The sequence below is a fragment of the Neoarius graeffei genome, chromosome 3, assembly GCF_027579695.1.
Source record: "Neoarius graeffei isolate fNeoGra1 chromosome 3, fNeoGra1.pri, whole genome shotgun sequence".
Taxonomy (NCBI): Eukaryota; Metazoa; Chordata; class Actinopteri; order Siluriformes; family Ariidae; genus Neoarius; species Neoarius graeffei.
The window spans coordinates 51,633,254-51,660,507 of NC_083571.1; the positions used below are offsets into that span (position 1 = coordinate 51,633,254).

The window sequence follows — 27,254 nt, forward strand, 5'->3', positions numbered from 1 at the left end:
TTAAAATCACCTAATTTTTCTCTTTAAATGATAAATTTTCTCAGTTTAAACATTTGATATGTCATCTATGTTCTATTCTGAATAAAATATGGAATTTTGAAACTTCCACATCATTGCATTCCGTTTTTATTTACAATTTGTACTTTGTCCCAGCTTTTTTTAAATCGGGGCTGTAGATATCGTAAGTATATCTTCATAAAAGATAGATTATCCTTAACATTTTGCATTCTATGTCTTACTAAATTGTCTAATGAGGATCAAAGCAAACTTTTCCTCTCCTAATTTTTGTGAAAAGGTGGATTCTTAGTTCATTCAATCCTCAAATATACTCTTAAGTGGTGCATTGCCAGTGCCTGTGTATTTATTGTCCCTTTCCTCCATGGTGTATTTGCTTCAAATGATGACTGAGGGGAACCCGATTCAGGCCGCTGAGGGGAACCCGATTCAGGCCGCTGAGGGGAACCCGATTCAGGCCGCTGAGGGGAACCCGATTCAGGCCGCTGAGGAGAACAAGATTCGCCTCAGCAGAGATGGAAAGGTAAATCAAGTTCCAAATCTGGGGGATCAGTGGGTCTAGTTCCAAAGCTAGCTTCAGCTCAATCAGCTGATCTCTGGAGTAAACAATGCGAGCAGCATATCCGATGGGAAGTGGAAGTGAAAGTAGACCTTCCAACATGAAAAGTAAATAAAAACTCTCTCTACGACCAACTTTAGAGAGGGCGTGGCTTCAAAAAGTTACTACAGTACTTTCAGAGGGGAAAAAAGGAAGAAAGTTGTATAAAAGTAAGAAAAAGACGCGAAACAAGCCAGAGCAACTGCAACAGGCTGCATGCATGGTGCCTAATGCTGCCTAATGACAATACTTGTGGCAAAATTTGAAGTTCCAGAGGTTCTGAGACCACAAATTTCCAAATATTTTGAAGAGGTATATCCTCATGAAAGATAGATTTTCATCAGTGTAATCTGTATCTTTTTTGAAAGTGACTGCTAGTTAACATCTTATTGTGCCACATTTGAGTCACTGTTTCATACTCGTTCCGTTGTCTGACAACAGTAACTGAAAAACGACAGATTAAGACATTCTTCATAGAATTTTAAAAGTTTTCTTGCTGCATCTAGAAAAGTTCTTTTCTTGATTTAACAACATCTAAAATAAAACAGACAGTAATCACTGTGGTATTTTTTTTAAATTATCTGCTCTTGTTATCTATTTTAGATAACTGAAAATAACCAGAATCAGTTCACTAGTCCAAGTGAAATGGATCCAGTTGTCAACAGTGGAAAGGTAAATTGCTTGTCACGTTGATATTGGATTGAAATGTATTGGCTCTTCTAGGACTGTGTAGATGTCAAAATGTGAATGTGAAATATTCTGCCACTAAAACTGTTTCACAAAAAATTAATGTTGCCATAAAATTTTGCCATCAGTGTCAAAATCATCGCCTTGTGTGCACAAGAGTATCCTCCTTGGACAAGTGCATTCAGTGCATAGGACCTGTATCCTCCTTCAAGTGGCTTGGCTATAAATGCAAAGGTGAGATATTCAGTGAATTTGTAGTGTGCAGCTAAGGGCAGTGGGTGGATATACACTCATTTGGCAGTTCATTAACAAAACCTAGCTAAAACTAATGCAGTCTAATACAGCAGTCCTGCAGTAAATTCTCTTTCATGAAGGTTAGTGTTTTTGCTGAAACAGTTTTAGAGAGTTTCAACTGTGTGATTATTTTAGAGGACAGCATTTGTATTGTGCTGTATTGTGTTATACTGACAGGTGTTTATTACTTTGCCTAATCCATTTACATCAACTAGTGCAGGGCCCGGTCAAAACGTGTCTTTTATCTCACTAATAGTTCAGCATTCAATTTGATAACTATCACCATCTAATTTCCATATTTCATGAAATTTCCATTTCCACAAATCCAAAAGGATTGTTGTGTCACATTGACTTGCCAGTGTATTAGGTACACCTAACTAAAACTAATGAGGTATAACAGAACGGGCCTGTAATAAACCTCCCTTTCTGAGGATCAAAATACAGTTTTTATTGGATCTGTTTGACAGAGGTTTCTGTTTATTTTAATGGTTATTTTAGAGGCTCTTGAACTCTACTGGTATACTGGGGTGTGTTCCTAATATTTTGTTAACCTTATTTAATATAAATGGGATGGACAAAATCTACCGCTATTAAACAGATTCATTAAAAACTTAACAGTGGGATCTGTGAGGTTGCCATGCTTGAGGTTTTCCTGAATCTACCTTTGAATTACTCTTATGCAAACATTCATATCAATTATGTATCTCTTTAACAGTGATTTTTTTTTTTTGCTGTTTTGTTTATTCCAAATTACTGCCAACTTAAATAGACCAACAGAGTTAAAAATAATATATTCAAATGTGTTACAGTTTGTTCAGGCATCTGGCATAAATCCTGCCTCAGACAAATTACGAATGAGAACTTCCACCACCTGTCACAGGTGAGTATCCACTTAAGGGTTCTTTAATTTCTAAACTGTCTATAAAGTGTCCATCACTAGCTAAAATAATTTGTTTTCTCAACATTTCAGGAGCAACAGCTTTCTAAGGCTACATCCACACGACAACGGCAACGAGATTTTTTTTTTTTTAATATCGCGTCCACATGGGCAACAGATCAGTAAAATTTCAGGTACATATGGCAACGCAACACTTGCTGAAAATGATGCAATACACATGCCACACCTCTAGGTGCGCTGTAAGACGGTCCCGTCGGAGACACCAGAACAATAGAAGAAGGGGTTTACGCATGCGCATAAACCCCTTTTTCTGTAGCATCAGCCACATAAAGTTTTGATTATTAATCAGTAGCATAAAATAGTATCTATTGTCTAAGACACTTATTTATATTTTATATTAAAACGTCTATGTAAATTAATACATAGAAAGCCTGGCCAGGCGCTGAACGTTCTTCTGCCTTCACTTTAAGAGAAATTCAGGGCGAGCATGAGCCTAGCTTCTTCCGTGTCACTCACCCTGTCACTGTCACACGCACACACCTTCTGCTCGTTTTTTGAATGGAGACGCGGAAAGAGGAATGAATGGGGATAGATGGAAGCCGGTATGCCAACATTCTGATATCCTCCAGAATTCTTTAATGGTCCAGAATAAATTGAATGCTACATGTTGATGGATTACTTTGTTGTTCTACGCCCTTTTTGAGGAATGTATTGTCGGACTTAAACCAACATCTGAAGAGGTGAGATCGCTCCTTTTTTTTTTTCCTTTTTTTCCTTTTTATTTGTTGACAACTCGCATCAAGTTCATTACACTTCTACCCGGCGTGAAGCACTCACAGTCATGTGGTTGTGACATCATCGTAAACAAATCCGTTCTACTCATCCAGACGAGTTCGCAACGGCGCCGTTGCCAGATTTTTCCACTCTGGAACCCGTTCTCAAAAGATTTCATTTTGGGGCACCCAAAACGCCGGTGCTGTGTGGACACCAGGTCGAAATGATAAACAATTTTATCAGATTCACCTGAATCCGTTGCCATGTGGACAGGGCCTAAATGTTCTGGGGATGAACCTCTGTCAGATCAGGATAGCGCATCACATTCAGAACTGGATCAAGTATCAGATGATCTTCGGAACGTGTCTGATGAGGATTGCATACCAGACTCTGAGTCAGAAAATGAGGACAATGAAGATTCAGATGCAAGCATCCCCTTTCTGCCTCATCAGATGAAAGCTAAACAGATTCACATAAAACCAGTAATACCAGATGATGGGACATCTTATGGGTCAGATACAAGCATCTCAGTTGTGCACAGCACAACTCTTGAAGATCACATGGTTTTCAGTGCTGCTGAAACATCAGAATCATCAAATTCTATCAAAAAGTTATCAAAGGAAAAGCCACAGGATTGAGCAGAGCGTAATAACCAAGAATCAGCATATCTGACAAGTAATAGAAATTACTGTTACATTTGTGGTAAGCCACAAAGTAAGATTTCCCACCACTTGAAAACACACACTACACATGCTGAAATTGTACATGCTTTTACACTCCCTGAATGCTCAAAAGAGCGTAAAATATTATTAGAGAAAATGAGGAATAAGGGAAACTTTAAACATAACACTGCAGTTTTACAAGGTGGAACGGGATCACTGAAAGTGAAGAGAAGACCAAAGGCTAAAGCAGTGGGAGGAAGGTTTATTCACTGTATACACTGCCAAGGGATGTACCTTCAGAAAGAGCTCTGGAGACATGTCCGCAGATGCCCCTGCAAGCCAGAAAATGAAGATTTGACTAAAGAACCTGGGAGAACCAAAGTACTGGGTTTGGCTGCTGCTCTAGAGTCTGCATCCTGTCATCAGATCTCAAGTGGAGTGTGGAAGCTCCTCACTGCCATGAAACAGGATGAGGTTGCTTCAGTTGTGCGAAATGACTTTTCTGTTATTCAGTTTGCCCAGTCACTGTACAACAAACAGGGACAAGACCCTACAAAGTATGAATACATGTGACAGAAGCTCCATGAAGTTGGGCGTTTGTTGCTATGTCTGCGCACAGAATTCTCAGTTCATAACGTGGAAGAGGCTGTTAAACCTGCTAACTTCCAGAGAGTTGTGCAAGCAGTGAAGAAAGTTTCAGGTTTTGATGAGGAAAAACATTCCTACACAACAAAAAGCCTTGCACTGAAATTAGGACATACACTACACAAACTCTGTGACATCATCCATTGTCGGGCCCTCATGGCAGAAGATGAAGAACTGATCAAGTCCACTGATGTATTCAAGAAATTGTACAGTTCCAAGTGGTCCGAGTTGGTGTCTCACAGTGCCTTGAACACACTGAGCGATGCAAAGTACAACAAGCCATCAACATTACCCTTCACTGAAGATGTTCAGATTCTTCACCGGTACCTTAAGGAAGCTGCAGAAAGTGCCTTTTGCAACTTGAAGGAGGAAGCCACTGCTCAGAACTACGCTCAACTTGCAAAAGTTACACTTGCTCAAATCATTGTGTTCAATCGGAGACGTGCTGGGGAAGTTTCAAAAATGCGCCTCAGAAGTTTTTATGAAAGAGACAACACAAAGCTCCATGAAGATGTTGCCATGGGGTTGTCAAAGACACTGCAACTATTTCAGCCGTGTCAAAATCATGGGAAAAAGGGGAAGAAAGGTTGCAGTTCTGCTCACCCCAAGCATGGTGGATGCTCTCTCACTACTGACCAGTAAAAGGACTGAGTGTGGTGTTTGTGAGACAAATGTCTTCCTGTTTGCAAGACCCAAATCAGTGACCAATTACAGAGGACAAGATTGTTTGCGTGTTCATGCAAACCAGTGTGGGGCAAAGCACCCTGAGCACCTGAGGTCGACACAACTTCGGAAACATGTGGCCACACTCTCAAGTCCTTAATTTAAAAAATAACGAACTTGACCAGGTTGCAGCTTTCCTGGGTCACGACATCCGTGTTCACCGCGATTTCTACAGATTACCAGTTCCCACAACACAGCTGGCCAAGATTTCCAAGCTGCTTTTGTCAGTGGAGAAAGGACATCTTTCCAGCCTGCAGGGGAAATCACTGGATGAGATTGAAATTGAAGGTTTGTGCAGAAATTAGCGCTTGCAGATATTTTCTGAGAATATTTATTTGTTTTTTTCTGAATATTAATTTAGAGGCACATGGATGCTTTAGAACAGTGATCACCAAACTTTTCCAAGCAAACAAAAGGTCCAAATAAAAGCCAAAGTCTACAGCTCAGAAATACAAACATAAAAGCCTATAATAAGATTGGGCAAAAATTCAACATTATGGTTTAATGGCTCTCAGTTGTATTGTGTTAACAGCATCATACTGTGTAATAATTTTACTAATGTTATTGTTATCCAGATTAATATTTCAATTGTAATGACCCAAATTATAGAGCCATCGAAGTCCTGATATTTTTATGATGTTAATCTGTGTGCACAAATGATTAAATCCTATCTTGTCCACACAACATAATGACAGGTCAATCACAAGTGGACAACATTACGTATACTACATAGATTGGGCTAAAATACTATTGCCAATATTAAGTTATGAATTTTTTTGCCAAGCTGTTCATGTGAATTGTACTAATGCCATTTCCTAGACGAAATTCCATTCAGTGACACTGACGCCAAGGAAGTGAGAGCGAATCCGATGACAGTGGCACAGCATTCACGGCATCAGAGTGTGGGACTAGTGAACCTGTGGATGCTCCCTCACACTCTATCACAGAGCAAGTCCATGACATGAGTGATTTTGGTAAGTTACCTCACTTTATAGTTGTGTTTCTGTTGATAATTTTTTGCTCATTAAAAAAACTTTTGTCAAATTATGTGTTTGGCAGGAACAGTGTCATCTGTTACATCGACAGTAACTGAGACTGTCCCTCTGTCTGAAGGTAAGGCAAGTTTGATTGTAAAGCACCTTTACAGAAGACACAAAAAGATAATATTAAAAGCAAAATGCAAATAGAAATTGCAAAAAGGATAAAAGATAAAAATAATGTAAAATGGAATAAATATAGGACTAGAAAACAATATTGCAGTTTCAGTACAGTGTATGATATATATACAGTATATGGGTGCCCCAATTGTCTTCTACTTAAAACACATATCACAATACAGCCTCCTAAACTAAAATTTTAATTTAATTTGAAAAAAAAAAAAGGCAGTAGCAAACCGCACCACATCTGTACAACAAGTGATCCCAATTAATAAAGTAGATGACTGTCAAACTGTCAAAAAAGATTTTGGCACTTTAGATGTTTAGGTTCTTATCCATCATGCAGTACCATCAGTGAGGTGTCTTGTATGACAGCAGCCCCAAACATACAGCCAGATTCATAAAGCATCATCAATCTGGGATTACATGACGAGACACAGTGCAGAGACACAGCTGTGCAACTTCTAGAGGTACCTGAAAACTGTGGGCAGGTGTACTAAGGAGAACTGATCCTGCTGTAGTGGTGCCAGAGATTGGTTTATAGGTCTTTTTCTGCTTACTGCACCTTGTATAGAATTAAGTGTTGAATTAAAAACTACATGCTATGCATTGTTTTTGAAAGCATCCTCACTGTACTTTAAGAGCTTTGTACAGTGCTTAATGTACAGTACTTGTATACCTTAAAGTCAGCTGCAGCTAATATGAAGACTTAGCCAAATCTAGGTGTAAAATCAAATAAAGTGAGTAGTCAACTGAAAATTAAAAAAAAAAAAAAATCACAGAAACAAGTTAACAGAAATCTGTGGCATTAGTTCAACTAAGGTTGTGATTGCTCCAACTGGCCAACTCATTGTGTTTTGTGTGATATTTTTTCACTTTGTGTATTTACCAGGACAAGACACTGGTCAAGAACATGAGTCCAGAAGATTGCCAAAGAAACCGTGGTCTAAGGCTGAGGTTGCTGCAGTCATGCGGTATTTCAGGGATCACATAAGTAAAGGAAAACTGGCCACAAAAAACGAATGTAGTCATTGTAAGCTGGCAGAAGACCCTGTTTTAGAACAACGAACAGTGCAAAATATAAGGGACTTTGTCAGAAACCGAGGAATAGCTGCAAAGAGGCAGTCACAGAAACAAAAGCTGTAACTCCACTGGGAATCCACTCTGGGTTTTTTGTATACATGTTGTGATTATGTTGATGGAGTCACTCATTTTATAAATCCATCTGTTTCCAACATGGGTTTTCTAAATTAGTTAAGGATCTGATTTTCATTGGAAAACTTGTGGGTTTTAAAAGGTTTTGTTGTGTAGCTGTTAGTCACTATCACTCCCTAACAAAATGATGTTTCTGCATCAAACAAATACACCTTTAAAATGAAACTGCTTGACTTTGGCAATTGGCTGTATGAAAAATTTCCATATGTAGCCAGATAACTTTTAAATGTTCATGCAAAAGGGCAGTCAAAAACTACTGCTGTAAACATATAGTTTGTTCTTTTTGTTGGGGTTGTGTTGATGCCTTAAGGTTTTATCAACCTTTGCATCCATTGTTCTAAAATGGGTCTTTGCAAGTTCGATAATGGGGTATTGGCAGGAAAGTTAATGTGAGCGTTCAAAGTTGTGACTGTGGTTGACTGTCTGTGTAACTACAGTTCAGTTTAACGTTCATTTTAACATGATTCAATTGGCATTGCAAAAACAAATCATATATGCAGCCAGATAATTAATATAATTACGAAGTGCAGTTATTTTTATACATATTTTTGTTTATATGCTGATACATTTTAGTGTATACGTGCTGAATATTTCAAGTTTAAGAGCACTTTATAGTTAATAAAATAACTATTCCAGTAATGCTTTGTGCTGTCAGGTGTATGTATTTATGTTAATGATCAGCTATTTAAAAGTGATGTCACTGTCCCTTTAAAGACCCAAAAGTGTTTTGTTTTGTCCTCATAAGTCACACATTTGTCAAAAAGAGAACTGTCGGCATAAACCACAATACGATTGGGGTGCTGTGTATGAAGTTGTGTAGCTTGTACGTGAATGCTGAAGTGACCAAAATTTTTTTCAGATTTTTTGCAGTGTTTTAATCCAACTCCCAATTGCTCTAGGACCTCAGGAAAGGGTAGTCCATGTAAACCACCACCGGGCCTGTGCAGAGAAAAAGTCCGTTTAATCCATATAAACCCGTGTGTGTGTGTGTGTGTGTGTGTGTGTGTGTGTGTGTGTGTGTGTGTGTTTATTTCCAAAGAGGAATCAGTTCCGCGAATCTTGTGTGTATTGACTCCAAAGAGTTCAGTTCCTCAAACAAGTGTGTGCGTACTGATTCCAAAATTTCAGTTCCTTGAACATGGACAGGATGTACTCTTATGACTATTCTACCTGTTGTAGAGTCAACAGTATGGATACGCTTATCTGATATCTTGATGAACGAATCAACAAGTCAGGTTCCTTCTCTGGGACAGATGGCATGGTTGGCCACACCTCTTCCACGATCGTCTGGTCTCACTGGGCTGGGCTCACCATCTTGGATCCAAATTCTATCTAGTCATTCAAAAAACCAATCAGAGTTCCAATGACTGAAAAACTCAACAAAACTGCTTCACCTTCATGCTCACAGCTGAATTTCTGGCAGAGGGTAAACTGAGAAGTACAGCGAAATGAAAATCTCATCTCATTATCTCTAGCCGCTTTATCCTTCTACAGGGTCACAGGCAAGCTGGAGCCTATCCCAGCTGACTACGGGCGAAAGGCGGGGTACACCCTGGACAAGTCGCCAGGTCATCACAGGGCTGACACATAGACACAGACAACCATTCACACTCACAAATGAAAATAATAATTTAATTTATGTTCTTTATACTTTCATTCCAGAAACCAGGAGCTGATTAAAGGCATGTTCACGGGAAAAAAGATTCAAGTGGAAGAGAGAGTGCAGAGGAAGCGCATACTTGAAAGATGCTCTACTCTGAGATGCATAATGTGCCCTCTATAGGAAGTTGCATACCACTACATCTATATTAGTTGCCCTATTGTCATAGGGGTTACAGAATTCACAGAACTGATGATGGTAACAATACCAAAGGTGAGGAATACCCTAGAATCCAAAAAGAATAGAACGATGGCATTAATTGTACATGCATCTAAGATCATGTTGCGTATATTGAAAAGAAGGGCAGAAACAAAAGCAATGAGTTACATCGGGATGACAGTTTGGGTTCAAGAAAGGATGTGGGACTTGAGAAGTAATAGGTTGTAGCAGTTCATAGGGGTGGAGCACAGAAAAGACGGCAGGCCAGAATTAAGTTCCAGAAGAATACTCTTTATTTAGTACTTTTCAGTAACGATATTCACTCTCAGCCACACACACACACACACACACACACACACACACACGAGTCGTCAGGTCAGGGAGAGAGCTTCCTTCCTCTGCTCTCTCTCTCCTTATATAGGGCGCGGTCACTGGGGAAGAGACACAAACATAGATTAACCAACATCAGGTGCAGTGATTCTGCCACTTACCTTCCCTGACTCCGCCCTCCGGTCACAGACCGATGCTTGACCACGCCCCCGCTGCCACATACCCCCACCGCCCGACTCAGGCCGGGCAGCTGTCCGGCCTGCAGCTGAATCCCCCCCCAAAACCCCCGATGGGAGAGGAAGTCCACCACAACCATCTGCGCCCCTGGCCTGTGGACCACTTTGAAGTTAAAGGGCTGGAGTGCCAGATACCAACGGGTGATCCACGCATTGGCATCCTTCATGCGGTGGAGCCACTGGAGGGGCGCGTGGTCCGAACAGAGGGTGAAAGAGCACCCCAGGAGGTAGTAGTGGAGGGCGAGGACCACCCACTTGATCGCCAGGCACTCCTTTTCGATGCTGCTGTAGCACCCCTCACGCACCTACAGCTTCCTGCTTATGTACAGGACGGGGCAGTCCTACACCTCCTGGGACAGAACGGCCCCCAGCCCTCTGTCCAACGCGTCCGTCTGCAATGTAAAGGGGAGAGAAAAGTCAGGGGAGTGTAACAGTGGCCCCCCGCACAGTGCAGCCTTCTCCTCAGAGAAAGCCCACTGGCATTGCTCCGTCCACTGGACCGGATCTGGTGCCCCCTTTTTAGTCAGATCAGTCAGCGGGCTGGTGACATCCGAATAATTAGGTATAAACCTACGATAGTAGCCAGCCAGCCCCAGGAACTGTTTCACCCCCTTTTTGGTCTTGGGCCTTGGGCAGGCCGCAATTGCTGCTGTCTTGTTAATTTGGGGACGCACCTGCCCGTTGCCCAAGTGGAAGCCCAGATACCGTACTTCCATCCACCCAATAGCACACTTCTTTGGGTTGGCTGTGAGACCCGCCTGTCTCCGCGACCTAAGGATGGCCCTCAGGTGTTGCAGGTGCCGCTGCCAGTCATTACTATAAATAATAATGTCGTCTAGGTACACGGCGGCATAGGTGGCGTGGGGGTGGAGGACCCTTTCCATCAGTCACTGAAATGTAGCGGGCGCCCCAAACAGCCCAAAAGGAAGTGTGACAAACTGGTGTAAGCTGAACGGTGTGGAAAAGGCCATTTTTTTTCTTGGGATAATGGAGTCAAGGGGATCTGCCAATAACCCTTTGTCAAATCCAGTGTTGAGTAAAAGCAAGCCGTGCCTAGTTGATCAAGCAACTCATCAATACGAGGCATTGGGTACGTGTCGAATTTAGACACCGCGTTGACTTTTCTATAGTCCACACAGAACCGGACCGACCCGTCGATCTTGGGTACCAAGACCACCGGGCTGCTCCAGTCACTGTGGGACTCCTCGACGATGCCCCTTTCGAGAATGGCCTTGAGTTCTTCCCGAACCACTTTTTTCTTGTCTTCAGGTAACCTGTAAGGATGGCTGCGCACTACCACCCCCGGGGGCATCTCAGTGTGGTGCTCTATGAGGTCGGTGCGGCCGGGCAGGGGTGAGAACATGTCCGAAAACTCGGTCTGCAACTGGGCGACCTCCACAAGTTGGGTCGGGGAGAGGTGGTCTCCACAGGGGACCGGAGAGGTACGCGATGCCAGTGTTCCCTTTTGAATCTCCGGCCCCAGCTCTGCCTTCTCCGGAACCACTGACACCAACGCCATGGGGACCTCCTCGTTCCAGAGTTTGATCAGATTGAGGTGGTAAATCTGTAGCACCCCACCCCGTCCCTTCGCCTCACCTTGTAGTCAACGTCCCCGACTCACCGTGTGACCTCAAAGGGTCCTTGCCACTTGGCGATTAATTTGGAGCTCGATGTGGGCAACAGTACAAGAACTTTATCTCCCGGTGCGAACTCCCTAAGGCGCGTACCCCTGTCGTACAGGCGGGTTTGTCGTTCTTGGGCCTGCCGCAAATTCTCCTGGGTTAGGTGTGTGAGTGTGTGGAGTTTTGCGCGCAGGTCCATAACATATTGAATTTGATTTTTACTGGGTGAAGGTCCCTCCTCCCAATTTTCTTGCAGCACATCTAGAATGCTGCGCGGCTTACGCCCATATAACAATTCAAATGGGGAGAACCCTGTAGAGGCTTGGGGGACCTCTCGCACTGCAAATAACAAGGGTTCGAGACATTTATCCTAATTACGTGCATACTCACTTATGAATTTTTTTATTATATTCTTGAGGGTGCGATTGAACTGTTCAACTAAACCGTCCGTTTGTGGGTGATAAACGCTGGTGCAGATCGGCTTAATAACCCATACAGTTCATTCAGTGAACGTGACATAAACGAGGTGCCTTGGTCAGTCAGAATTAGAGGTCTGCGCGGGACAGAATTTTCAGTCCCGCTCCCACCCGCGCCTGCCATATTTTGTCCCGCTCCCACCCACAAATCCCGCATGATGCAGACGTTCGCGTTGTTTCTCATGAAAGTTCTTGTCATTGGCTTGGGGAATTAAACATGCTGAGCTTAGCTGAGCTCTCCACTGACCGATCCTTCACCTAGCGCACGTAGCGAGGGTGCGCGTTGCCAGGCGGCATGCGCAGCTGAGGCTTTACAGAGATACCCAACACACCTACCAAAATCTACAGTGGATATTAAGAGTATTGTACATTGCACATAGCTTATGTCACTCCTCACGTTTACATTCTAGGAAATACAAGTAGGCCTATAAGAAATTAATATAATTTAAAGACACAGCATGATGGTGCCCTGCCCCCTACTTTCTTTTTAAAGCAGCACTTACTTCTGAAGCACTATGAGCTTCACTAGAGGAGCTCTGCTCTTCTGCCATGATCGGAGATCTCAAACACGGAAGAGCGGAAAGGAATCAGAAACGTACGCGAGATTAGACCACATCCGCAAATTTAGGCATCTTAAAATGTTTTTATTAATGCCAAATAAAATATCCAGCACAAATTATATATGATAGACTGGCAGCGGGGGCATGGCCAAGCAGCAGTCTGTGAATGGAGGGCGGGGTCGGGGAAGGTAAGTGGCGAGGTCATTACACCTGATGTCAATTTGTGTGTGTGTGTGTGTGTGTGTGTTGCAGGGATGGAGTATAAAGGGAGGGGGAGAGGAGAGAAGAAGCTCTCCCTGACCACAACACTTGTGTGAGTGAGTGAGATAGAGAGAAAGAAAGAAAGAAAGAAAGAAAGAAAGAAAGAAAGAAAGAAAGAAAGAAAGAAAGAAAGCTGAAAAGCCGAATAAAGTGCGTGTGTGTAAACGCAAACTCTCGCCTACCGTGCTTCTGTGCTCCACCCACACCGGGGTTTACTACAGTGGTGCTGAAACCGGGGACTGTAGTAAACCCCGGTGTGGGTGGAGCACAGAAGCACGGCAGGCGAGAGTTTGTGTTTACACACACGCACTTTATTCGGCTTTTCAGCTTTCTCTCTCTCACGCAAGTGTTGTGGTCGGGGAGAGCTTCTTCTCTCCTCTCCCCCTCCCTTTATACTCCATCCCTGCAACAAACACACATACAAATTGACATCAGGTGTAATGACCTAGCCACTTACCTTCCCCGACCCCACCCTCCATTCACAGACTGCTGCTTGGCCACGCCCCCGCTTCCACATACACATAAATTAATAATTTATAAATTTTATTTTAAACACGTTTTTAGTTAGTGGGACTGCAGCTTATCACCACTCCCGCATTGTGCACTCCCCCTCCCGCCCGCGCCCACAATGAGCTTTCAAAATTTGTCCCGTGCCGTGGGACTCCCGGGCTCTAGTCAGAATCTCTTTCGGGATTCAAACTCGGGAGATGATGCAGAAGAGCACTTCCGCAATACTGCGTGCTGAGATATTGCGAAGAGGCACTGCTTCTGGGTAGCGCGTTGCATAGTCCACCAGAACTAAAATAAAGCGGTACCCTCGTGTTGACCGATCTAATGGCCCAACGAGATCCATCCCAATTCTTTCGAACGGGGTCTCGATTAATGGGAGAGGGCGCAAAGGCGCTTTTGGAATGGCCGCTGGATTTACTAACTGGCATTCGCGGCACGCCGTACACCATCTACGGACATCGCCGCAAATCCTTGGCCAATAGAACCGGGCCATTCGTCGGGCTAGTGTCTTATCCTGCCCTAAGTGTCCAGCCATGGGATTAAAGTGCACCGCCTGGAATACCAACTCCTGGCGGCTCTTTGGAATCAAAAGCTGCGTGACTTGCTCTTTAGTCTGAGTGTCCTGCGTCACTCAGTATAACCTATCCTTCATAATAGAAAAATAGAGGAAGGACGGGGTGGCGTTTGGCTGGAGCATTTGACCATCGATTACTCTCACTTGGTCAAACGCATGCCGCAGAGACTTGTCTCGCGATTGCTCTAACGGAAAATCCACAAGGAATTCCCTGAGAGAGGGAGGAGGAGCCTGCTGCTCCTCACTCTGATGCAAAGATGACATAGACGGCTCTGTGACAGCTGCTCCCGCCAAAGCGACACCGGGACCTCCCCCTGCTAAACTACGGCAGGACCTACTCTTCACTAAATGGCTCATTAACTCCCCGAATCCCGGCCAATCAGTCCCCAAAATTATCGAGTGGGTGAGGCGAGAATTAACCGCTGCCTTTACTCAAGTTTTCCCCTCGAAAAATAATGTGGACCGACACCAAGTCAAGTCAACTTTATTGTCAAATATGCTATACATGCTCGACATACAGCACACATGAAATTTCAGTCCTCTCTGACCCACGGTGCAAACAGGCAATGCAATAAATAAAAATAGAATAATTGAAAAAAACAAACAAAATAAACAGTATAAACACTCTAGATAGGAACAGGTAAGTGTAGCTGTGAACATCCCCGTGCACACACAACACCTTCACCCCCTGTGCTCCCCCCAATGCCTCGTCTTGCACCAGGCTTTGGTGAATTGAGGTCTGATTACAGCCAGAGTCCATCAAAGCCTGATACGTATCCCCTTGGATACTCACCAGTATGTGATACGCTCCAGCCCGATTGAGGGCGGCTTCTGGCGCGTCGGGGAGCCGAACCACCGCGCCCACTTCTATCGCCGAGCACTGCTGTTGGAGGTGGCCCGGCAACCCCGCAGCGCCAGCAAACTGGCCCGGGCTTCCTCTCTGCACCGGCGCTCCGGGGCTCACTCACCTGGGGGGGGGAGACAGACACAGAAGGGAAAAATGGGCCGGCACCGCGGGTGGGGCCGGCCCCCGCCTCCGCGGTGGGGGAATGGGGCGAGGACAGAGGGGGAGAGAGAGAGAAGAGGGAAGAAGTGGATGTCCGCTGTCCTGCCGTCGGAACAGCCGCCAAATGGTCCTCCGACAACTCAGCGGCCTGATCCAGCAACGCCGGGCGGTGGCACTGGACCCACTCCGCGGTTCCCTCTGGTTAGCGGGCAATGAACTGCTTCAGTACCACCTGATCAATGATCCCCTTGGCATCGCGGTTGTCAGCCCTCAACCACCGCCAGCAGGGGTCCCGGAGCTGCTGGCCAAATGCGAACTGCCGGCTGACTTCCTCCAGACACAGAGCGCGGAAGCACTGTTGCTGTTGTTCAGGGGTGCGCCCCACCCACTGGAGGACGACCCGGCGAAGGTCCGCGTAGACCAGTCGGCGGGTAGCTGTAGCACGGCCAGCTGCGCCTCGCCCATTAGCAGGGGGAGGAGGCATGCCGCGCGCTGTTCCACCGGCCAGTCCGAGGCCTCTGCTGCCTGTTCAAAGAGCGTGAGGAAGGCCTCAGGGTCGTCATGCGGGCCCATCTTAGTGAGGGTGAGGGGAGAAGGGCCTGTGGAGGTGGTGGACCCCGCCGACGCGAGGAGGTGCTGGAATGCCTGTCGGTCTTCCTGCTGCGCAAGCACCAGGGCCTCGAACTGGTGCTCCTGCTCCTTTCGGAGGGTGACTAGCACCGGGTGCTGGCTCTGCTGGGCTGTGGCGAGGGCGTGGACCAGGTCCGCGAAGGGGGATGACTCCACGGGGCTGTTCTTTTTCCTGTGCTCGAATCCCGGGTTTCAGCACCACTGTAGCAGTTCGTAGGGGGGGATGCACAGAAAAGACGGCAGGCCAGAATTAAGTTCCACAAGAAAACTCTCTTTATTTAGTACTTTTCAGTAACTATATTCACTCTCTCAGCTGCACACACGAGTCGTCAGGTCAGGGAGAGAGCTTCCTTCCTCTGCTCTCTCTCTCCTTATATAGGGCGCGGTCACTGGGGAAGAGACACAAACATAGATTAACCAACATCAGGTGCAGTGATTCTGCCACTTATCTTCCCTGCCTCCGCCCTCTGGTCACAGACCGACGCTTGACCACGCCCCCGCTACCACATAGGTATTATGAGAAGAGTATGTGAAAGATCATCAGAACATGACAATGACATCTATGCTTTGTTGATTTTGAAAAAGCTTTCGACAGAGTGAACTGGGTCCAAATGATGGAAGTATTAAAAAGAAATTGGGATTGACTGGAAGGATAGACAGATGATCATGAAACTATCCCTTGACCAGAGTGCAAGAATAAAAGTGGGAGGAGAAGTATCACAACCACGCAGTGTAAGCTGAGGAGTGAGACAGGGCTGCTTGTTGTGACCATTGTTATTTTCAATTGATGCTTAAACAAAAAGATGGAACGAGTTACTTGAAAAGTTGAAAATGAGTTTGATGGAATTAAGGTAGGTGGCAGAGTACTAACAGATGTGAGATTTGCTGATGAGCAGGCAATGTTAGCAACATCAGAAGAGGGGTTACAAAGAATCATGAATGCATTAATGATGTGGCCAACAGATGGGGCATGAAGATTAACATCAAGAAAACAAACGGAATGAATGTGTCGAGACAGTGGTGGCACACTGAACACCTACATAGAGAGAGAGAAAGTGGAACAAGCAAGTTCAAATATGTAGGAGCACTAATGACAGATGATGGAAAATGTGAAGAAGAAATCAGCAAGAATTGCCATGGCAAATAATGCATTTACAAAGAGAAAGGAACAACTAACTAAAGGTCTGAGTATGAAGTTAAAGAAAAGAATGGTAAAAACACTAGTGTGGAGTGTATTACTGTATGGTGCAGAGACTTGGCCCTTGAGGAAAGCAGATATCAAACAGCTGAAGGCTTTTGAAATGTGGGTTTGGAGATGAATGGGGAAATCAGCTAGAAGACCAATGAGGAGGTGCTACATATGGTAGATGAAAAGAGAACTATGTGAGAATAAGTAGAAAGAAAAACTGGGTGGGACATATCCTAAGAGGAAACGGACTATTAAAAAAAAAAAAGTGATTGAAGGTAGAACGACAGGCAAAAATCCCAGAGGAGAGAAAAGACTTAGAATGCTGGATGTGATAAAGGAAAACATCTACAGTGAAATGAAAAGGAAGGCAGAAGATAGAAAAGGATGGAGAGAATGGATGCCATGGACCTGCCATCAGGCATAACGCTAAAGAAGAAGACATGCATGGCCAGTGTATGGGAATAGTCATGTGAAATGCGTTTTCAGGTATGTTATTATGGATGAAGATTATTTCTAGTACAAAGCTAAAATACTCATCTGGACAGAGATCCTTTTCATTTTAAAATGCCATTTTAATTAAAGCATATGGACATAACCTATGTGTTTTCCTCCTAACCTTACTTGTCAGAATCACAAACATGGTCATTTGTAGCTTTGAGATCTAAGATCTTGTTTAAAATAAGGGGGGGGGGGGGCTGTCATAAAGATATAACTATAACTGGTTATGGGATTATGGGACTACTTCAGAACAAGTGTAACAGTTCTGGACAAAAGCATATGTGATTCAAAAGCATTGCTTCAGACCTGAACTGTTGCCGTTTTTGTTTGTTTGTTTGTTTGTTTGTTTGTTTGTTTTTTGTTTTGCTTTTTTACCAAAGATACAATTTTTTAATGTTGCTCACATACCTCAGTGGAAATCATTATATGGTGTGGAATATGTCATAGGATAATCCACTACTTTCTTCTTGAACATGTTTAACTGCCTCTGGGTGATCTGTACTGTAAAAAAGCAATACAGCTTCCATCTTCTATCATTGTGGGTGCAAAACCAGCAATGTAACTGAGAAATCATTAAATAGCTGTACTTATTCTTGTGAACAAGAAATGAATCACTGTTATAACTCAGTCTTACAAGATGATTTATCATCAGGCTGTGACATTAAAAGGAAATGAGAACACAAGTAAATGGACAGGATAAATAACCAAAACAAATGAGTGTCTCATCAGCCTGTGATATCACACCTTCTAGTCAGCAGAGGTCACTCTTACCTTAGTATGAAGTGAGATGAGTATGAATGATGGCCTGCACTCATCCCTCCACCTGTCCTGCAGCTGCAGGGTTCTTCTTTGTGGGAAAAAAGGACAGAGACTGCAGTAACAGTGAAGTACAGGTATCGATGGCCAGTGGTTCCATCAGCTCTCGAACAGATAAGAAGTGCTATCTTTGTAAAGTTACACATAGGAGGTTCATATAAAACATCTCAGAGAGGAATGAGTGAGAGCCTTCATTCCTACTTTCAGGCACTATGAATGTCAAGCAATGTCTCATGTTCTGACCAATGCCCCTTCCATCATCCAGGCTTTTGTGAATTCCTGAATGACCTTGGCATGACATATGATTTTATGGTCATCTTGTCCATTGAGCAAGAATACACAAATCATGTATCAGAGAGGAGAAATGTGAATTTTCCACGCTTCAGTGAGTGGAGCTCAACCAAACAAAGGAAGAAGCAGTAATTGCATGGCCACAACCTGAAAAATGTTTTTGTTTTGATCATCACTGATAACAGAAACCTTGAATGCATTAAATTATTAAAGACACTAAATCCAAGAATCATGAATCTGAATGTCTTCATTAACTCAAGCTGGGGTCCAAGAACACCAAAACTGATGCCTTGTTGAGACTCCATAATGGCCCCAAACGACACCGAGCTGAACAAACAAAGAGGCTGTGCCCGAATAAGCATACCTACATACTATTAGCACGTAAAAAGCAGAATGAAGGGTGTCTTAATATCCAGTAGGCATTTAATAGTAGCTGAATGGTACCTGGATGATCCATGACATCCACAGTATGCAAATGTACCACACTATGCTATAGCATCCATCTATTCATCCATTAGCCATAACTGCTTATTCTGTGCAGGGTCACAGGCAAGCTGGAGCCTATCCCAAGTGACTATGGGTGAGAGGTAGGGTACACCCTAGACAAATCACTAGCTCATCGCAGATATGCTATAGCATGCTATCCCATCTTCCAGCTGGAGCCTCTGAATAATGAAAGAAAAATTCCACTCGTAAAAATAATGCATCAGGAATTGTTTACGCACACACACACACACACACACACACACACACACACACACACACACACACACACACACACATATATGCACCCAAACTGATGCAGTGAGTAGCTTCTCATTTCATGAACAAACATGTGGGAAAACGTATCCCTTGCTCATGGAAAAGATGTTACTGTGTTTTAGAAGAGTCAAATTATTGGCCTGCATTAAGCAAAGAAAACAACCCCATTTACTCGTGATATATACATTCACCACTCAAGCATAAGCTTCATCTCTTTGCGCCACCATGCAAAGGGCAGAGTCGAGTACTTCCACACCGACACTGGTTTAAGATGTCTAATGCTGTCAGATGAGAGGAAATGCTCAGAGCAACAAATTGTACTTGACAGTAGAGAGTGTAGCCTAAATTTGGGCAACTATACATTTAATAGGCCACTGTATAATACTATTTTATTGCAAGTAAAACATATCCTTATCTTAGTTTTAATATAACACCTTGTAATTATACTCATTCGTCAGTTTACAGTTATACCTGGTGTGTTTTGTATGTGTACGGTTACTGACTGTAATGGATCTATTGCTCTGCAGTATTTGTCACCCACCTTCTTCCTGTCCAACAGTGGAAAGGAACCACCACAGCTGACTAGATATTATTTTCATGGTGGATATTTCTTAACACAGCAGTGACACTGACAAGTTATTTGAATGTTAATGGATGTGGCACTGGTACAAGTGAATCTGAGATTTTTATCTTCAGTGTTATGGCTGAGCTGAGAAACAATCCACAAACAAAAATATGTGGTCAGGAGTGATGCTGTGCTTCGACACTGACCTCTGATGAAGAATCAGAGGAAATTTAACATAAATTATGCTCTTTTCTTTTTAGTAGTGTTACATGTTTTATACCACTTTGTTTGATGACTGTATGAGAGCAAGATATTCCTGTATGACCTCAGAGAAAAAGGTGTGTGCATCTGGAAGGGAGGTCTTTGTGTGGCAGCATTTCAGCTGTGTACAAGCCATGTAGATACACGGTGCAAAATTAAATACACCCAGACACACATACCCCTCTCTTTATTACCGCCAATCATTTTTCACATACACAAGTGTCTAAGAGTGCACGTATTGGTGCACTTTCAAAAAATAAAATAAATAGGTAACTCATGTTACTGATAGTAGTCATGGTGTTGATGTACTTACATTAACTAGGAAATTGCAAGTGAGAAAAGGAAGTGTGTGTTAATTTCTACCACTCACCACTGAATTCAGGTAAGAGAAAACTTCAAACTTTTCATGATTCAAAATGTGTTGTATTTTTCTGAATATAAATATTTACTTAAATTAATTTTAAAATAATCATTTTTTATATTTTTCAATATTCTTGTTATAATGAAAGCTTATTTTAGGCTTTGTAATAATTATTTCACTGATTCAATTTACCTCAATTTACCTTGCATTTTAATGAACAAATTTACTCAAATCTAATATTCTGGGAATCTAAATATTATAGACAAAGGATTTATTTATATTTTCTGAAATTATGTTGCAAATCTTGCTGATTGTGAAACAAAGAACAACATCGAGTTTATTTTAGTCCGCTAATTTGATTGGACAAGTGCCATTCCATTGATGCTGGTATTTAGTATAACAGCACTGTTACATTTCACTGTTTGTGTCACTCAGCTTGTCTGTTCCCCACATACATTTCCAATTATAGCAAAAGATCTTTACATTGAAACTGTTAATACACTCACTGCGGGCTGTTAGTCACTCTTTGCATCTCATGGCAACCTGCAACTCTCTATCCAGCTGTGGCTTCATTGGGAACTATTTTAGCTGAAGTAGCAAAAATAAACAAAATATTTAGCCATATTGTGTCTGAAATGTAAGTTACTGAATAATAAGTTCTTGTTTTGAGAACTGTTCTATCAAAGCAACATCACATTCACAACAATGCTGTTGTACTGAGTATTCACATGGCTGATTACCTGCAGCTAAATCACAGTCACGCTGTGCCATATTCAGTACAACAGCACTCTTGTTCATGTGATATTACTTAATTCACTGGTTAGTGTGAATGCAGTTTGATAGCATTTTACCAAAATGTTATGAACTGAATGTTTCTTAAATATGTTTCATTGTGTCATGTCAAATAACCATCGATGACTGACTTTAACAGTTTTTAATGTGTAGAAGCCTTTATGCTTTCTGTAGTAGACCATAATAGTTTTGTTAATAATCATTTGTCCATTTACTTATTTATTTTAACTCAGCCAGGAAAGGCATGTAATGTAAAATTTTACATGACATAATATGTAAAATTCAAAGAGCAGCATTTTTCCCCATGTCAATTTCATTTAGGTTTCCTTGTGGTGCATCCTTCTCGTGGCTTCAGCAGATTTTCATCTCAGTGGCCTGTCTGTGACTTTAGTAAGTGGCCGTTATAAACTTGTAGAAACCTTGCACTTTACACACACACAAACTACACAGTACACACTCTGTCTCACTTTGATTTTGTTTTTCAAGGCTGCTCTGCTATGATACCACTTCACACCTTGTGATCATGGACGTCAGATATTCTGAGGACTATTATAACCCAAGTAACGACAGATATATTGGGGGACCATATTCAACCATTTGTCCTCCTGTTTATTATGATGGCCTGATGATAAGCATCTCCCTCGTCGCTGGTGTGTGTGTAAGCCTGCCAGCTTTGATTTGGGCTCTTCATGTTCTTTACACTCTCCACAAACAAGGAGGCCAAATTTCAACCTTCATCATCCTCCTCATCATCAGTGACTTGGTTGAGCTGCTCCTGAGTGCAATTATAGCATCATATTTAATAGACAGCCTTGTAAAGTCCAGTGCTACAAGATCTTTCAATTCTTCCATTGAAGCGTATTTGAAAGATATCAGGATTTTTATTCATTTATTTATTACATTTAGAATCTGTGGTCTTTTCCTCCACCAGCTTGTGGCTCTGAAGAGCGTGCTTTCTCTCAAACACCAGCTCTGCTCTGCTCATGTCTTCTCTCCTCTCTGCTCCACCATTTCCTACATCATTCTGTGGCTGATTGTCTTTGGATTGCAGTTCACAAATATGTGGTTCAATGTGATTTTTAGCTTTTTGCCTTGTTGCAGTTTAGTCATCACATGCATACTCACTTGCAAAGCCTCTCCTGCATCTGACCACATCAAGCCCAGCTCAGCAGTGCTGATCGTTTCCACATTCACACTTATCACTTTCTGCACAACAGCTGGCCTTGTGCTTATCTTCAAAAATACCTATGATGGATTTTACTTTGATGAACCGGAGTCACATCTCTCAGCCTATTTGATCAGAGTGATCTCGGACCCCCTGCTGTGTGTACTGGTCTGTAAGGAGCAACTCAGGGTTCATAAACAGCAAACTCACACAGACATGAACACTGATCAGAGATCAGTTTGAGGTGAAGACCTGAGTCTATGAAGATATCAGAAAATACCAGAAATGTTCTTATGGTTGTCATCATCAGGCAGCTACCTTCTTGAGAACTGTGGATAAAATGGCAGTTTGTAAATGAAAAGAGAAGTGAAAAATCTATGACATATCAAACAACAGCAGCACCAGGAAAGAATCTTGTGTGTGTGTGTGTGTCATTGTAACTGTCTACATTACAACATCGCAAATATTACAGCAGATATTTGCACCACTGGAACTTAAGCTCCCTCAGAGCCAAGATTGAATATAAATTTCCATCAAAATACTGCTTTTAATTTTTAAAATTTTATTATTCTGCACATACAGTATTTATTCTTCCTCAGTGACTGGGATTATATCTACATTAAATTTTTTTAGTTAATCATAGGACAGGGAGATGGCTTAATTTGGGATTAGGGGACTCTTGATATGTTTTTTTTTTTAATTGTGTCAACAATGTGTGGACAGTAGAATTAATTACATGTGCTTTATGGAAATTTTCACATTACCTTCATGGAAATTATGATTATTGTGTTTTAATTAACTTCAATTAACCACAATTGCCTGGCCAGATATTAATTCTTATAATCTTATTCTGCTTGCTATTCACATCGATTAATAGCAGTCCTTAGTGCTTTTAGGAACAGCATTTTCTTTCATCATTTGCAATTCTTCCTCACTTATAGTGACTGAGCGATTGGCCAACATTTTACTGAGTTGCTCGAGGTGATTATTGAGAAATAGTCTGAATTTCTCAAACAATCAGTGCACACAATATTCTTTCATCGCTTGTGTATTTCTACTAACACCAATTAATTTGATGTGGATGCCAAAAAATAAACATTTTATTTTATGATAGCGATGTATTTTTTATCACTGTAAGACGTGGCTTACTCCTTCTAACACAGTTATACCAACTCCCTCTGATTATTGCTTTCAAAAAGATGTGGAATTGTAACAAAAATAGATTTGCTCATTGGGGGATAAATGTTGATATTTCACATCAAAAATAAAATCAGAAAATGTATAGGAGAGGATTGTATATTCAATGCTTGTGTAAATTGCTGCTGTTATGAAGGACATCCAGTCAATAAACTGCTGTGTAAAAATGGTGTTGCACTTGAAGAAACCTGAACTAATTTTACTGATGTGTTGAAATTATTATTTACTCAGGACACAATACCAGAAAAGATTCACCAATTACAGTCATTACATCTTGGAAAAAAAGGGGAAAAAAAGTTTCACAGGTTTGTCACATGGGACTGCACTGGTAGCTCAGAGATTTAGGTTCAAACTTAAGGTTTTTAACTCTCAGCCGCTCAGTTCTATTCTTGATGGTATTGTACCACACATAAGTTGTTTGTGATAAAATCATCTTCTGAATAAATAAACATTAGCTGTTGCTCAAGAGCATAAAGAGGTTACAGTGATCCCCAGAACACAACAAGACACAGAAGAGTTAAAAAAAGTGTATTTTATATAAAAAGGAGAAGAGATGTAAAAGTAGAAAAACAAAACCAAACAAACAAACAAAAACAACAAAGTAATTTAGTCAGGTTTGGCTATAATTTTCGAGCAGTTGTCGTGTGGTTCAGTGAGGGACCAATAGGCTTTGGATCAACTGCAATAAAGTAGCAACTGAAGATTATTATTATTATTATTATTATTATTATTATTATTATTATTATTATTCCCACTGCATTACTAGTTATTCTCTTTTGTTCTGAGTGTTTTAAAATGCATCAATGACAACAGCTCTTCGAAACATTATAATCATTTACCATTTAATGTCACTGATGCAAAGGGCAGATTAATGACGGTGTTTTATTTGAAACATAAACCCACAAATTCAGCAAGTATTTCATGCAGTAAATATCACAGATTACATTAAAAATATATATTTAAAAACTTAACAAATGAATTTAAAATAAATTAATTTTGCAGAAATGGAAGTTGATAAATGAATAAAATAACACATGGATAATAATAATAATAATAATAATAATAATTGTTGTTGTCTTCATTGTCATTATCATTTCCACTGCATATTTTTCACCCTCAAGTCTAAGGCTTTAATAAGTGTTTAAAAAATGATCATAAGTATTTTGATAAACATCATCAGCACTAATACCTCTGAAAAAAAGAACACAACAACAAAATAAAACTATATTTAATTGATTATAAATATGTGTAATATATATATATATATATATATATATATATATATATATATATATATATATATATATATATATATTTACTTGGATTAGACTCTAATACACTGATACTGTATATCAGTTTATATAAAAGTGTTAGTAAAATGAAATATTTAGAAAAACACCACGATTTCACAAAAGTTGAATCACAGAATCAACAGTTTAAAGACATGTGGTTAAGTTAACATGGGGCAGCCTTCGGCTGAGGCGCCCTTGAGTGAGGCACCTAACCCCAACTGCTCCCCGGGCCCTGTTAGCATGGCTGCCCACTGCTCTGTGTGTGTGTGTGTGTGTGTGTGTGTGTGTGTGTTCACTGCTTCAGATGGGTTAAATGCAGAGAGGAATTTCACAAGTATACATGCGATGAATAAAGTTCTTTTTCTTTCTGACCAATCGGATTCAAGAATTCAGCAGTGGTGTGGTATAAATAACACATGATACCATCTTTCTCTTTTCCTCTTTCAAATTTTTATTCCATCTTCTACAGGCTTTCACTCACAGATGAAACATTCTGTTCGGTTTAAGTTCAATCCAGGTTACCAGAGTTCTGCACAAAACTGTGAGTTATTTCACATAACAGTGATTTTTTTAAATGAATGACTATTTGTAGACAGGATATCAAATCCTGATTAATTATTTTCAGAAATATGTTGCAAACAGTACTGATGAAATTGCATTGTGTTGATGTTTCGAATGACAGATTTTTTCAGCTATTAGAAAACAACTTTTGATTTGTCCAGCTCCATTTGTACTTACTTACATTACGAAGGTTTCATTGGTGTGCTTGTGTAGTGTGATGTGAATGTGGAGGTGAAGTGTTTTAAAGTTATCCAAAACAATTTATTTTAAATGACAAAAAAAGAAACTACTTTTAAATGAATGCTCTTATTCTGGAACATTAAAAAACATGGGCATTTCGGCTAATATATACACACACACATTTGGACACACCTTGTTTTTTTTTCTCTTTATTTATATTCATTAAAAGACATTTCATGTCTTAAAATTAGACTGTCATTTCTCTTTATTTAGTTGAGCGGCTCTTGACATCATACAAATTAATGCCGTTGTGGAACAGGGCTATTTACTGGATTTTATTATTCACTTTTTATTAACCTCAAATGCATTAAGAAGGCAAGAAATTACACGAATTAACTTTTGATTCGGCACACCTGTTATTTAAAACGTATTCCTGGTGACTACCTCATGAAGCTGGTTAAGATAATGCCAATAGTGTGCAAAGCAGCATCAAGGTAAACACTGGCAACTTTGAAGAATTTTAACTATGAAATATGTTTTGTTTTTAATGCTTTTTTTTTCTTTACCACATAATACCATATGTTATGTCATAGTTTTGGTATGTTTTCCAGGTAAACATATTGTGTGACTCCAGTTTGGTTTTCAGTCAGTTATTTTCCTCTGGGTCATCAGTGGTGTTGGTAAGTGTTGTAACTGAAATACAAACATAATTCTAGATACAAGTATAATTGTAAAATTATTGTACCATAGCACTTTTGAATTCTTAAGTCTGATTGGTAAAGATTTTTGATTAATTTTCTGTATTGTAGCTCTGATGATAGTTCTGACTATAATTCAAATCACAGTTTATATTAATGCGCTCCTTTTAATCCATTATCATTTCCATAGTAACAGCTCTTTCACAGGGACCTGTATGTAGTACATTCTACATCACTGACAGCTAATGATAAATTAATAAAATAAAGTTATGTCATTCAAGAAAGAAAAATGTAATTATTGATATGGTGAAGGAGACATTTATTTAACATTAATGGAAACAGTTTTCAGTGTCAGGGCTTTGTAACCATGGGAAAATCCACAGGACAAAGACAAAGACCGCTTTACAATTTCTCTGTCTCATGACAAGCTGCATTTTTCTGTTTTATTAACTTAAAACCAGAGAGAAAACAGAGGCTGCTGAGGGAATGTTTGTATACCGGTATAGCGACGATAACAGAAATGCACAGGATGTAGTCATGTGGACTTTCCACAACATGAAGTGGAAATAAAAATGTCTAAAAATAAGACATACCTTTCTTTCGCAAATTTAAAATGGTAAACACTGCAAACTGCTGTGGTGTAAATGCAATAAAACACTTCTGAACATACTTTTGATAAAAAGTCATCAGCTTCATGTTATGTTGGTCTGTTTCAGGACTTAAGTATTGATTATTTATAACCATGTGTTCCAAAATGTTTTATTTCTTACACATACCATACTTTATTACAGCACAAAAAGAAGCAGAAGAGAGAACAAGCCATGGACATGTACAACTGTTACCAACCTTTTCCCAGATGGTATTTTTATGAAAACAAAATAATCCGTTCTTCCATCTTCTTCATCACTGGTGTGTGTGCGGGTTTTCCAGCTCT

The 27,254-nt window shown here is 41.1% G+C and overlaps 1 protein-coding gene and 2 long non-coding RNA genes across 3 annotated transcripts in view; 2 read left to right on the forward strand and 1 right to left on the reverse strand.

Moving 5' to 3' along the window:
• The window catches only part of LOC132883392 (zinc finger and BTB domain-containing protein 17-like), a 237,509-nt gene that overhangs the window by 4,204 nt on the left and 206,051 nt on the right, over window positions 1-27,254 (reverse strand). The gene's annotated exons all lie outside the window — the stretch shown is intronic.
• Window positions 455-6,263, forward strand: LOC132882823 (uncharacterized). Its single transcript, XR_009654237.1, has 6 exons — window positions 455-538; window positions 1,217-1,285; window positions 1,429-1,534; window positions 2,404-2,474; window positions 2,565-2,665; window positions 6,116-6,263. It is a non-coding gene; the product is annotated as an uncharacterized LOC132882823 (long non-coding RNA).
• On the forward strand, window positions 20,084-21,965 carry LOC132882824 (uncharacterized). The gene is made up of 3 exons (XR_009654238.1): window positions 20,084-20,456; window positions 21,549-21,617; window positions 21,714-21,965. It is a non-coding gene; the product is annotated as an uncharacterized LOC132882824 (long non-coding RNA).